Genomic DNA, 13,904 nt, shown 5'->3' on the forward strand with positions numbered 1-13,904 from the left:
CTAAAACGTAAAGGTGGTACATGTCACCTGCTGCTCATCGGTGCTCCTTAACGCTTCAAAAATCTTCTCCATTTCCTTCACCCAAGTTTCGGCAGTGAATGGATCCGTAGATGCCCCTTGAAAGACTAGGGATGCCCTTGGTATGTCCTTTGGGATTACCACCAGAGAAGTTGTTTCCAACAAAATCTTGTCCCTGTTGTCTAGCTGGGATTCCAAGACCCATATTATGTTGTTCCAGAGCCGGTGGAACATGAGTTACTCCCAATATAATACCCCGTCCCTAGAAAAGCATTTAATTTTGAGTTTTATTAGTGATCAGGCATAGACGGGTTAGTTTTGACGGATTCTAGTTTGGGATAGCTCAACAAAGGAGATTTGAATAGCAAAGGTAAATATGAAATTTCATCATTTACAAGCATTAAGTAGGTTCGAATGACCCTACATGATTGTGGACCCTATTGGTATTCCACACTAAAGAGGAAAGAATGGAAATTGTATTCTTTTGGTTATCGTTTCCAACAAAACCTTGTCTCTGCTGTCCAGTCCGGATTCTAAGATCTATATGATGTTCCACCGGGGCCCCGGTGGAACATGAGTTACTCCACCCTCGGCCCCAAAAAACCATATAATTTTGAGTTTTATAGGTGATCAGGCATAGATGGGTTCATTTTGACAGATTCCGGTTTAGGTCAGCTCAATAGAGGAGATTTGAATAGCAAAGATAAATATGAAATTTCATCATTTTCAAGCATTAAGTAGGTTAGAATGACCCTACGTGACTGGGGACCCTATATTGGTGTTCCATACCAAAGAGGAAAGAATGGAAATTGTATTGTTTTGGTTAAAGTATTGACTTCACGTGGATTTTAGAAGACCTTGAGCCAGAACTTGAAAAAGTCCTAAACATAAAACATGTAGGTAATCTAATTATATTTCAAGCGGAAAAAAATCAAGTTATTTTGAGGTGTATCGGCCGAGTTATGGCCAAAATAGTGAGTAAAGGTCAACCAAGGGAATTTCGAGAAGCAGCCACTGTAGCCAACCAATTAGTGAACCGGTTCAACCGGTTTTGACATTCGACTAGAGATTCTCCACTCGGTATGAGGCCAGTTGACACAACAGAGGGCTGGTTAAGCAACCGGTCCGACTAGTTGCTCATACTGGTCGACCGGTGGCAGTGAAATAAATAGTTTAAGTGCAAATTTTGGATCATTTCTAAGCCAGGAAAGATAGATAAGAGAGAGAGGAAAGAAAGGTGAAAAGAGAAAGGAAGAGGGATTTGGTGATTTTGGAGCCTTAGGATTGTTGCACGATTGAAAGAAGTGTGCCTTGGGTCGAAATTGCGCTCAAAGCAGATTCAGAGAGGGATTTTTTGGTTTAAAAGGTAAGCCCTAGGTTTCCTTTTGGTTTATTTGGGTGTTTAACTATGAATTGATCCGTTAGAAGGTTTCCTTGTAGTGTTGTGCTTGTAGTAAGACTAGTTTCATAGAAAGTAGATGAGTTTCCACAAAGTTATGTAAGAAAAGGGAGTAAAACCTAATTTTGGGTTTAGGTTTTCCCTATTTGGACTGCTGGTTCGACCTATGGGTCGACCAATGGTACCTAAATGTCCAGGTAGGGCTACAGAGATAAGTTTGATTAAGTATGGATGGTGGGGTACTATTCCCACTATTCCAAGAGTAGAAAAAGGTTAATGATATTGAAATGTCGTGCAGAGGTCTAGTTTGACCCAAAGGCGACAAAGAGATCCTAGTGTTTGGGGGGGTCTCAATCGAGACCCCTCAAATCTCATATAATCGTCACGAAAGAATAATCTTTAGATTTCTCTATTTCCTATAAAGCATCAAAATTCTATAGTCAAAATTTAGGAATATTACAAGAGTACCAAATTATCACTATTGATTAGGACAAAGAGATCCTAGTGTTGGGAGGCGACAAAGAGATCCTAGTGTTGGAGGGGGGAAGAATAATCTTTAAATTATTCTACATTGATGATTGAGACCCCTCAAATCTCATATAGCCGTCCCGAAAGAATAATATTTAGATTTCTTTGTTTCCTATAAAACATCAAAATTCTATAATCAAAATTTAGGGATATTACACGAGGAGTACCGAATTATCACTATTGAGGACATAGACATAACACATAGCGCAAACACAGACAGGTGAGAGGAATTCTATCATATTTTTGAATGTTTTCTCAGAAATAGTATGTTTATTAGTCATTTGAGATTGTAGTATGTTTTTATTAGAAGAAAATCTATTTTTATGAATAGTATAAAGTAGGATGAGGAATAATAAGCTAAGTAATAGTACAAAACAGTATAGCATAGTAAAGAACATACAAAAAAAAATAAAAAAACTAAAATTGAAGGTTTCAACAATGTTTGCTTCAACAAAAGGAATGAACGGGGTAATGGGGTTTTACAATGTGCACAAAAGATGCAGTGATCAGTTGGACCTTTGATTAATTAAATCTCTTTTTTTGATTGACCTCCTGTGAATTAAAGAAAGGAGGAGGTCAAATCAAATACAGTACAATGTGCTGTTCAAGTTAGTGAATTAGTGAAGTTATTTCATTATAATTCGGCCTAACAAACAAGGACCCCACTAATATGGTGGACAACAGGGATTTTATCAATATATAGTTCATTCTAGAGTTGAGGTAGAGATAGTGTGCACTAGAATTAGAGGTTAGTAAAGAAAGCAAAGGAGGACCAAAGGCTCAAGAAAAGAAAAGCAAACTAAAGAGTAGAATAGTAAGACCCCGTGGCTGCCAATCTTTTTTGGTAGGGGTTTAAGTACTAGATGAGGCATACATAGGTCTTCTCTGCAACATGGGTCAACGATACATAATAGTATACTGGGAGCATGATGCGACGGCGATACATAACAACAGTGAGTGAGACGTGTTAAGAGTTTACAGAGATGTAATAACATATGATGTTTACAATATGATATGGCTTATGCTAGAGTTTATAGAATACAAATGATTATAGAAATGTTTAAAGTATTTCCGCTGTGATATTCAGATGTCTATGATATTATCTAATATATATTTATGTTTCTATACATAGAAAGTAACGAAAATGAGATTTCAACCGTTACTTAATAGCAGCCCGGATCTAGGGGTGCAACAGGTATTTAAGGTGGTTTTGGTTGCACGTAGAGGAAGAAAAGAATGGTCGACAAAAAATCGATATCGCGATTGGATCGCACGATATGGTGCGATATATCGCATATGGTATCATATTGATATCAATATGATATGGGTCGATCTCATATCGGATCGATAAAGAGTTGGTATCGAATCTGTATTGAAAGTGGTTTCGATTGCATAAAGAGTAACAAAAGAACGGAAATTTGAATGAAAAAAAAAAAAAAAGTATTAACAAATAATAATAAATGACAATAATTTTGAAAGATTTTGAATAAAAAAATAAGGAGAAATTGAAGAGGTAGAGAGACACACCAGCCCTTGGATCCTTTCCAATACACATGTCATATGGAGAGACTTCACTGCGAGATCCCCAACAACCTCCGTGCTAGAGAAGATCGAAATGCAATTTTTTTGAAAAAAACCCATTAGGGTTGGAATGGGAGAAGTCTATCTACAGTCTTGGACCTTAGTCCAATCTAGCTGTAGTGTTATGATCTCTAGCCGTCAAACACAAAGAGCATTGGTATCGTATCGCCCGTATAGCAGCACAGTACGGATAAGGAGTAAAATGGTCAGAAAACTTATTTTTCAAGCGAATCTAGGTCGATACCATATCAATATTTTATCGATTTTACATGTTGACGATACTTGTTCCCATACCATGCACTAAAACCATGAGTGAGACGGCCAAAGAAATACAAATTCTATTGTGATTGTTTTTTTTGTTTTCTTGGTAAGGAAATTCTATTGTGATTACAGTTTCCAAATTTTTTATTTATATTATTTTTTCCTAAAAATAAACAAATAACTCACACTTTCATTTGGAGAAGAAGTCTCCAATTTTTCGAAAACTTACTAATTATATGTTATTAAATGCAGGTACAGTGAACAGAGCAAGAGCTTTTCCCTTTTGTATGACAATGTCCGATCGTTTCTCTCCCTCTCTCGAATCTGAAGTTAGTAGCTCCAACGTAAAGAGGCATTGCAATCAAGTTAGAGAACAAAACCCTATTTCTTCCTGGAGCGAATTGCCTAACGATATTCTTATCATAATCTTACAGAAACTAGGGTTTCTAGATATTTTATCTGCTTCTCTGACCTGCAATTCTTGGAAGAAGGCGTGTTTGAATGTTAACGCGTTTTCAGTTATAGATTTCAGAGATTGGAATACAATTTATCAAGTTGTTCGTAATCGTTTTCTTAAACTTGATTCCTCTTCCCCACCTGTTAGTGAAAACAAGATATTTGGTTGGATTCTTCGCTTCGCCGTCCGTCGTAGCTTGGGAAGTGAAACCACCATTATCTATCCTAACACTCATCGTGTTCCTAATGCCATCCATTACATCAAGAAACGGTAACTAAACTCTCTCTCTCTCTCTCTCTCTCTCTTTCTCTTTTTTTCTAGGGATTGATTTGTGTGATTAGGGTTCATGTAAGAAGTGTTGTTTGTAGGTGTCCGACTATCAAAGTGTTCTATCTGGGTGATGAAGGGGAGTATTGGCATGGAAGGAAGATGAATTTCTGTTGCAAATGTTCTTTCTGCGCAACTAGAATAGAATAGATTGATGCTGGCAAGGAGAAGGCTGATGGTTGTTTCTTCTCTAGAGGATGGGGGAGAGACTATAATTGGGTTTCTTCAACGAACAGTGGCTGACTTATAATTGGTTTATTAAAGATAAAGTATACCCAGGTTGTGTAATAATTTGATTCTTTATTTAGACCTTTTTTGGGTCCAAGTAATGACTGCATACCATTGTTCTAAGTATCGGTATCGTATCGTCTGTATCGGGCGATACATACTAGTTTTGTTAGTCACCGATATCGATACCATGTCAATACCGTATCGATAGCACGGTACGGATAAGGGGTAAAATGGTCCAAAAATTCATTTTGCCGATAATTGTTTCGATACCGTGCACTAAAACCATGGACTGCATACCCAGGTTTTAAAGTTTAGAATTTATTTTTTTTCCCGATTAAATTTAAAGTTTACAAGTAAAACTGTTCTGAGTGTTAAATATTTATGAAACAATATGTACAAATCAAAAGTCTATTCCTATGTAAGCAGTATTTTATGTTAAAAAGTAAGCGAAATATTATTATCACATGGTCTAGATTAGTCATGTGTCAAATTTTGGAGTCTAAAAAAAAGGTTGTACTAGTGCAGAAGGCTCCTGCATTTAGCAGGGTCTGGGGAGGGTCAAATGTACACAGCCTTACCACTGTTTCTAGGACTTAAACCTGTGATCAAGCGTTCAGCAAGTTAGCACTTGACCAACGCATAAAACATGACCTTCTATCAAATTTCGGAGTCTAATTCAATCAAATACCCCCAGTATATTAACACAAATCTAATTTGTGCATATATATCTGTATTCTAGCCATTAATATACTTCTCGCATATTAGAGTTGGAATAGACAATTTAGAGAGAAAAAGCCATGAAAATTGATGGCCAGATCTATCTTGTGACCTCTAGAAATATCATATACCCTAGTGTTTCCAATAGTTACTGTTAAAACAATCATACACTAATAATTTGTATCCTACCAAGGGTCCAAGGGTATTAATTATTAAAGCTTAGTAATAGATTAGTCAAGTGTTAAATTTCATTACTAATTCAATTATTCAATCAAATACCCCTTGTTAAAGTATGTGCCGTGAGGACATAGAGTTGTAACTCAATAGGGGGTATCTTTTCTCTATCGAGATTAAGTGTTAGGTGTCCTATCGTATTGTGTTAATTAGGATTAGTCATTGATTTATATTTGAGTTGTTACTTACTCAAAATTTTGATTCCTTTTACAAATAGGAGTCTATCCCCCTTTTCTCTTCATCTCTTCTCGTCTTCTTTAGATTCTGGTTTATATTATCATTTGTTACATGTATCAAAGTGATAAAGAAGAAGAAGAAACTTGTGAAATCCTAAAAAAAAATATTTCATGTGTTGGTCGTACCTGCTGTTTCTAGATTCTTTTTTAGGTTGTTTCAGCACCACTGGTTGGATAATTTCTTCGCCTTTTTTTTTTTTTTTTTTTTTTTTTTTTTTTTTTTATGGAAAGAAAAATATATTACTGAGAAGAAGAAAGGGAAACAACATGATTGTTACAAGTTCAGTTATCCAGATTAGCTTTAGAAGCTAAAGATTTAACCATATGAAAGATAGTAGGGTTAGGGGACCAACAAACTTAACAGTTGAGAAATTTTTTGTTTTGATCCGCCATTCTAATGAATAAGGTCATTAAATTCCAAGGCCAACAGGTGGTGTCTGTTGGTGGAGGAAGAGCAGTGGAATCTTTGCTATTAAGCCAGATTTCTTGGGGCTTAACCACAAACCGATTTGCTTGTTTCAAACCCTGCAAAATTCCAAAAATCTCTGCTTCTTACATTTAGGTCTGGGTTATATACCCCTCCGTAGATTGAAAGCATGGTTAGAATCATATAAGAAATCAATGGAGGTGAGGGGTTAGTATTGGTGAGGTAGATATAATAGATGCAATCGAAGGGGAAGTAATGTGAAGCTCTGTTAGTCATTTAGTTACAGACCGAAAAACCAAATTAGGATTGGCAGTAGCCAAACCTTTAACAACTTTGTTCCTGACAAACTAGATATAATAACAAGTAATGATAAAGACAGAAAAACCAACTGTAAGATTGTTTATCAAGGGCCTTGGAAGATAGGAAGTGAGCGCATAGGTGGGTCATAGTAGAGCCGGAGAGGAGCTCTGTTCTCAATCCGAGAAGACCTGCTGCCCAAATACGCGTAGTCCAATCACATGATAAGAAAAGGTGCCAATTGGATTTAGCACAAGAACCACATAGAACAAAAGTAGGGTCGACTGATATCCATTTTGAGAGTCGACACTTCAACTGGCAGTCTTGCATGTAAAACATTCCAAAAGAAAATCTTAAATTTAGGGAGATTATTTAGCTTCCAAAAAACGAAAAAAAACAACACCATTTCAAGAGGATGGGGCTTGATTCAACAAGTGCTTGAATGAAATTTGCAGCTAGTTGAGTAAAAGAACACCCAATCTTGGATAACTGTTAGGCATATTTTATACCTCATTTTAATGTATTATTTACTGTCATTTTATTCCAAGAACAGTACTATTCGGGTACTTTTTATCATTTTTCAGGTTTAGGGGCATTTTGGTCAAAGAGGTGAATACATGTCTAATTGGACTGCCAAACGCCAGGTTATAAGGTTGAAGAATTCAGCCGGGATAACTTTCCAATGCATAATGTCAAAAGTCACTTGGTTAGAGCCGATTCGAGTTTAGAAGAAGAGGAAGAGAGAAAAATCAAGCATAGAGGCATAAGGGTAATTTCGGTAAATTAGGAATCTTTTGAAAAATATTGGATATTGGGATCATATCGTCTGGAATTTTAAATGGTGCAACTTCAATTCTCGGGCTGATTCCATCTGGACCCAGGATAAAAAGATATAGCCCAAAAATGATTTTTATAAGTGAAGTTGACATTTATGATGAAATAATAGAATTAAAAAAAGTCTCACTCACTCTCTCTCTCTCTCTCTCTCTCTCTCTCTCTCATGTGATAACACTCGGCTATGGTTATGGGTAGGGGTGTCAATACCCAATCCGAACCGATGAAACCAGCCCGAACGAGCCCGGACCACACTGGACCGAACTCTTAATGGTTCGGATTCGATTTGTGAATCCAGAGAGGCAAACGGTTTGGTTTGGTTTGGGCTAGCCCGATGGTGCACCGGTAGCCCGAACCGTTAGGCCCGAACCCAAACCGAACCGACCTAACCCGATAAATAAGTAAATCAATAAATGCCTAATGCCCCATTGCCCCCTAAATGTGTTGTGATAGTTTCTCACTTTATCTCATATCCTTTGTTAGTGATTACCCAACCAATTGTATCCATAGGCCATACGACATAGGATACAAAGATGCATTGTATTTGAAATATTTTATGTACTTAAAAGAGAAAGAGAAGAAAATTTAACACTAACCGGACCTTACTAGTTGTATAAAACCGGTACCAAACCGAATCCAAACCAATATCAACCCGTTATCATAAACCGAAACCGACACGAAACCGAACCGCACCGAAACCGAAACCGCACCGAAACCGAACATTTCTTAATGGTTTGATTTCGGTTTCTATAAAAGTCACACCGAAACCGAAAAGCCCGAACCGAAACCGGCCCGAACCGGCCCATTGACACCCCTAGCTATGGGCGACGTTTTTTGTGCAAGACTCCAAATTAGAATGGTTTTTCAAGATTGAAGACTCCTATTCCTTTATCTTTACTCTTCTAAATAGGTTAGGTTTCTAAGGCCTGGTTTGGTATGATTTTTATTTCAATTTTAGATTGATTTCTTGAAATAATCAACAAATAGATTTTTGGTCAAAAAAATTGAAATTATTTTGATTGTATCAATATGAAATATTTCAAAAATAAAAAAATCCATTTGATAGTTCAAATTCTAAGAATAGATTCTCTATATTTCTTTGGGAAGGATGGTGGTGGTGGTGACAGTGGTGGCAGGGTAGTGGTGACGTGGAAGTAGTGAGGGTGGTGGTGGCGGCGGTAGCGGTGGCAGCAGCAGTGGTGGCGGTGGTGGTGGTGGTAGCGGGGTAGTAGTGGTGGTGGTGGTAGCGGGGTAGTGGTGGTAATAGGGTAGTAGTGGTGGTAGTGATGGTGGCGACGGCAATGGTGGGAGTGGGGTGGTGATGGTGAGACCATTAAGAGAAGAAGGGTGGTGTTTTATTTTTAACATGAAATTACTCCTTTGCCCATGAAATTAACCATGTGTTCTTTCAAGAGCAAGAGTGCTAAATCAAATGAAATAGAAATTCTGAAACAGCTCCTCAGCTATTTCAGAATTTCTATTTCATTTGATTTCTATTTCACTGAAATAAGGTGCAAAAATTAAACCAAACAATTTCAGAAATAGAAATCACCTCTTGAAATTGAAATAGAAATCATACCAAATCAGGCCTAAGTTCTAGGAACTTTAGTTTATCTTTCTATTTTAGAACAAAGGGGAGAGTTGTATTTAGGGTGGGATTCAACCACGATTTGGGTGGTTCTTCTTTAGTTTTTTTATTTTTCTTCTTTCCCTTTTATCTTAGGAAAAAGATATAAAAGGGGAGAGAGGAGAAACGGACTCAAGATTTTTTTCTCTCCCATCTAGTTTTTCTACTTCTTTAGTTTTTTGTTGGTTTTATTCTTTTATGTTCTAGTCTCTTTGTCTATTAAGCAATTCTGATTTCTGAGTGGGGCTGTAATCGACATTCAAGTTTGTGGAGTTATTGAAGACTAGAAGATTCAATTCAAAGCTATTCTATTTTCTTCAAGTTCGGCAATTTTTTTTCCATTCTATTATTCTGTTCTTCTTATTGGTAAAACAGAATTTTATCTCCCTTCTTCTAAGATCATATGTGTAATTTTATTTAAGCACTTTTGTAATTTGTTCTTCGTTATCGGGGTGCGGCGAATTCAAGTGATGGGCTAGAGTGACAGAGTCATCTTCATTGGATTGTGCAACCTCCTTAACCAGCTAAGTTCTTCTTCTTATAACTTTAGTTTTAGTAATTTCTATGTCTTTTTCTCCATCAATCCTTCCTTCCCTCTTCATTGTTTTCATGGCTAGCTAAACCTCTCCTCTTGGGAGTGGGTGAAAACATGAGAGAAGAAAGAATTGATGGCTAGCATTGTTTATGTGATTAATGGACATGATCAATATTGGACTTATAATGGATGACCGCCCACAGCTTGTATGTCATTCTAAGGGGAACTATATACATGTTCGTTAGCCGTATCCATTGTGACACCATTATGTTCATGTATTTTTTTGTTTATATTGTATGTTGTATGAGCACTATTTTCATAGGATATGTTAGCCGTATATGAGCCGTACCGCATATCTTATAGACCTAGGCTGTATGCATGCTTTGCCTTAATATGCTAGTCATTGATCTACCCTAATTCTCATGGTGGAACCCATTCCCAAGTGACTTTCTTACTTTTAATTCATCCATTCCCTTAGCAGTTACCCTAGTTTCTATTTTTAATTTGTTATCTTTGGTAATTTAGTTGCTTCTATATTTGCTAGTTTCCATAATTGGTAGTTTTCATATATAGGTTGTTTCCATATTTGGTAAGTTGTACACTTTGCCTTAATTAAAAGTGAAAATTTATTCAAGGTTGACCTCCTCGTGTTCGACCCGTAGCTACGATTGACCCGCACGCTTGCGATATTATTTTAAACTCAAACAATAACGAACATCTCCATTGATCTTCATCTCCTGTAATAGGAATCTGAAGAATTTCATCAACAAAAGCAGGGGGTAAATGACTATGAAGAATATTAGTATTCCAAGAAGATATAGTAACAGTATCCTTAACAAGATGTATGGTCCGAGATCGAAGTATTTCAGGAGGGATTGAAAGTCCAGGAATCCAAGGGTCAAACCAAAAATTAGTTCTATCTCCTTTCCCAATGTTGATAAAAACCAACTATTTCAAGCTTGGAATGATTGAAGTTATACTGTTCCAGAACCAGGACCCTCTTTTGATTAATAGTAATACATTGGGGTCAAACAAAGAAGTATGAGGGTAGTATTTAGCCTTAATGGTTTTAGCCCATAAAGAGGATTCCTCAGTTAAAAGGCGCCATCCGAGCTTTAGGAGAAGGGCTTTGTTATGGGTCAAGGCTTTTCGAAAGCATGGCCCACCAAAATAGGTTGGTCCACAAGTTTTATTCCAACTAATTAAGCGAAGTTTCTTAGAATTCCCAGTATCTCCATTCCAAAACGGGAGGCATAGGGAGTCGAGAGTCTTGCAAATTTTAGTAGGAAACAAAAACCAAGACATGAGGTAAGAAGGGATGGAAGCTAAAATAGATTGGCTTAACATCCGTCTACCTACATATGATAGGGAATTAGCTTTCCAAGTAGTGAGTTTGGTCCTAAACCGTTGCACAATAAATTCAAGATCCTTAATCTTAGAGTGGGAGTGAGATAGCTTTGTTCCCAAAATATAAGGAGTCCTTTGACATTTCTGAAATATGAAGAAGGGAACTAAGTCTTCTTATATTTTTCAGCATAATTTCTTCGTTGTTCCATGGATGTTGCGATATGAACTTGAGGGCTGTTTTGGATACTATTTTGAATATGATGTGGACTGTTATCTAACACCAATCGACATGCGCCATGTGGCGTGGCTACAAAGGAGCGTATAAATTTAAATGTGTGTACAACTGGAATTCTCCTCAAAAAACGAAGTTAATTCAAGTCGATATCAGTTGCAATTGGTAACTTATTATATTCCTATTATAACTTATGCGTATCTCGAGGAAAAAAGAAAACTCTAAGGATTTTATTCCTATCAGAGCTAGGATCTTGTGCACAAGAAGGGACATATCCCCTAAACCTTATAAATACCATGCTCCGAGCAAGAGCTAAACACTTTTGAACTACTCTTTCGTTCCCCATTGAATATTTGATTAGCATACTGATTTGAGCGTCAGAGGGTTTTCTCTGGAGATCAACTCCGGGCTCTAACTCTCTCTGTTTCAGGTCTTCAGGATCGTTCGTGAAGAAGAAGATAGTTTCTATTAGAAAAATTTGGCACTGTCTGTGGGAATGAAGAGAATCCTTCACAAACATCTACCATGGTGAATACTCGAAACACCATTAGAACAGCCCCTTCAAAGCAAGAACAAGAAGGACACCCAGTACCTGTTGATTTACCACATCCTAATCCCATTCAGGAGGATGAGCAACAACAAGTTCACCAGAACCATGGGTCTCGAAGCCACAATCGATAAGAAAATATACCAGGGGAACCACAAGCCTATGTCACCATGGCCCAATTCGCTACTCTACAACAGCAAATACAACAGCAAGATGATAAATCTCCAATGACAAGCAGTTGCCAGAACCAATCCCTCTCCACCACCAGTTCAAGTGGTGGTAAGGACTCGGTCATCTTCTCCCAATCATAGTGCAAATCACAGCAACTCCAATGATGACTGTGGACAGGAGAAAACCAAAGCTGCATCCACCGCTAAAAAAGTGGAGTCGCAAATAACAAGGGCGAGCTAGCCCCGAACGAGCGAGTACGTGAACTGTATGATCAGATGCAAGAAGTTCTGAAGAATCATGCCACCTGCCATGATTTCACTTTCAACATGGATACAACTTTCACTAATAAAATCAAGGCAGACCGATTACCCAAGGGATTCGAGATGCCAACCTTAGATCATGATGGAACTCTTGACCCCAAGGATCATCTGGAGAGTTTCAAATCAGTGATGCTTTTCCAGGGAGCATTAGATGCCATCATGTGCAGAGCCTTCCCTTCAACTTTGAAGGGAGCTGTTCGGCTCTAGTTTTCTTGGCTAAAGCCACAATCCATCTCCAGCTTCAAGAAACTTCCTTGCTTTTCTTGGTTATGCACCCGATTCTACTTATTGTGTGTGTTTTCTAATGCTCTAGGTATGTCTACCTCTTTCAACTTTTTGTACATATTTTCTTATAGTGGTGCATCAGGTCGGGAACCAGAACTTTAATATATTCGCCAATAGTCTCTTGCATAGATCATTTTGGGTTTTGATCATTTTTCCCCTTGATCTAATGTCTTACCATCCTAATTTTAGTAGGGCATCCCTCGTAAGCGATGCGCTGTGTCATCGCCTGAACACAGTGATAAGTAGACAAGGGCCAGTGAGAGGAAACATTGCAGCCCGGAAATGTAGGATTAGAGTAGCTTCTTAGAACATTGGATCTTTAACGGGTAAGACTCTGGAGTTGGTGGATGTTATGAGGAGACAAAGGATAAATATTACGTGTATCCAAGAGACAAGATGGAAGGGTAGCAAAGCTAAGATATTAGATAACTTCAAACTTTGGTATTCGAGAAATCATAGTAATTGAAGCAGAGTGGGAATTATAGTGGGCAAAGATCTTAAGAATGAGGATTATATCCATCAAATTGGTATTGAAGAAAGAGGTTGTCAATATTGTTTGCACTTATGCACCACAATTAGGATTGGATGAAAGTTGTAAGAGTCAATTTTGGGAAAACATAGATGATCTAATCCAGAGTTTTGACTAGGATGAAATGATTATTATTGAAGGAGATTTGAACGGACATGTTGGGAGAGATCACAGAGGATATGAAGGTGTACATGGAGATTACGGGGTTGGGAAGAGAAACGAAGAGGGGACCTTAATCCTCGACTTTGTGGTAGCATATGATCTTTCCATTGTGAACACTTTCTTTGAAAAAAGAGAGGAGCACCTAGATACCTATTACAGTGGGAATCATACTTGCCAAATAGACTTCTTCCTTACATGAAGGGCAAACAGAATGATGTGTAAGAACTGTAAGGTTATCCTTGGAGAGAGCCTAACCACCCAACATAGACTGGTGGTCCTGAATATGTACCTTAGTGCATAAAAGTATAGGAGGAAGGAACCTATGTACCCTAAGATAAGGTGGTGGAGATTAAAAGGGAGAGTTCCTAAGGACATTCACTGATAATGTGATCAAACAAGGAAAGTGGGAGTTTGGGGGAGACACCAATGCAATGTGGAACGAGATGATGACTAGTATTAAGAGGGTTGCCAAAGATGTACTAGGGGAAGTGAAATATAGTTGTTAGGCCCCTAGGCAGACTTTGTGTTGGAACGGTGAGGTCCAAACAGCCATCAAGACCAAGAAAGATTGTTTCAAGACATGGCAAAGAACTAAAGAACCA

The 13,904-nt window shown here is 37.8% G+C and overlaps 1 pseudogene; it reads left to right on the forward strand.

Annotated features, from left to right (window-relative positions):
* The first annotated feature begins 4,080 nt into the window (after positions 1-4,080).
* The window catches only part of LOC122655337, a 28,216-nt pseudogene continuing 18,392 nt past the window's right edge, over positions 4,081-13,904 (forward strand).

This window comes from Telopea speciosissima, chromosome 3 (assembly GCF_018873765.1).
Source record: "Telopea speciosissima isolate NSW1024214 ecotype Mountain lineage chromosome 3, Tspe_v1, whole genome shotgun sequence".
NCBI classification, from domain to species: domain Eukaryota; kingdom Viridiplantae; phylum Streptophyta; class Magnoliopsida; order Proteales; family Proteaceae; genus Telopea; species Telopea speciosissima.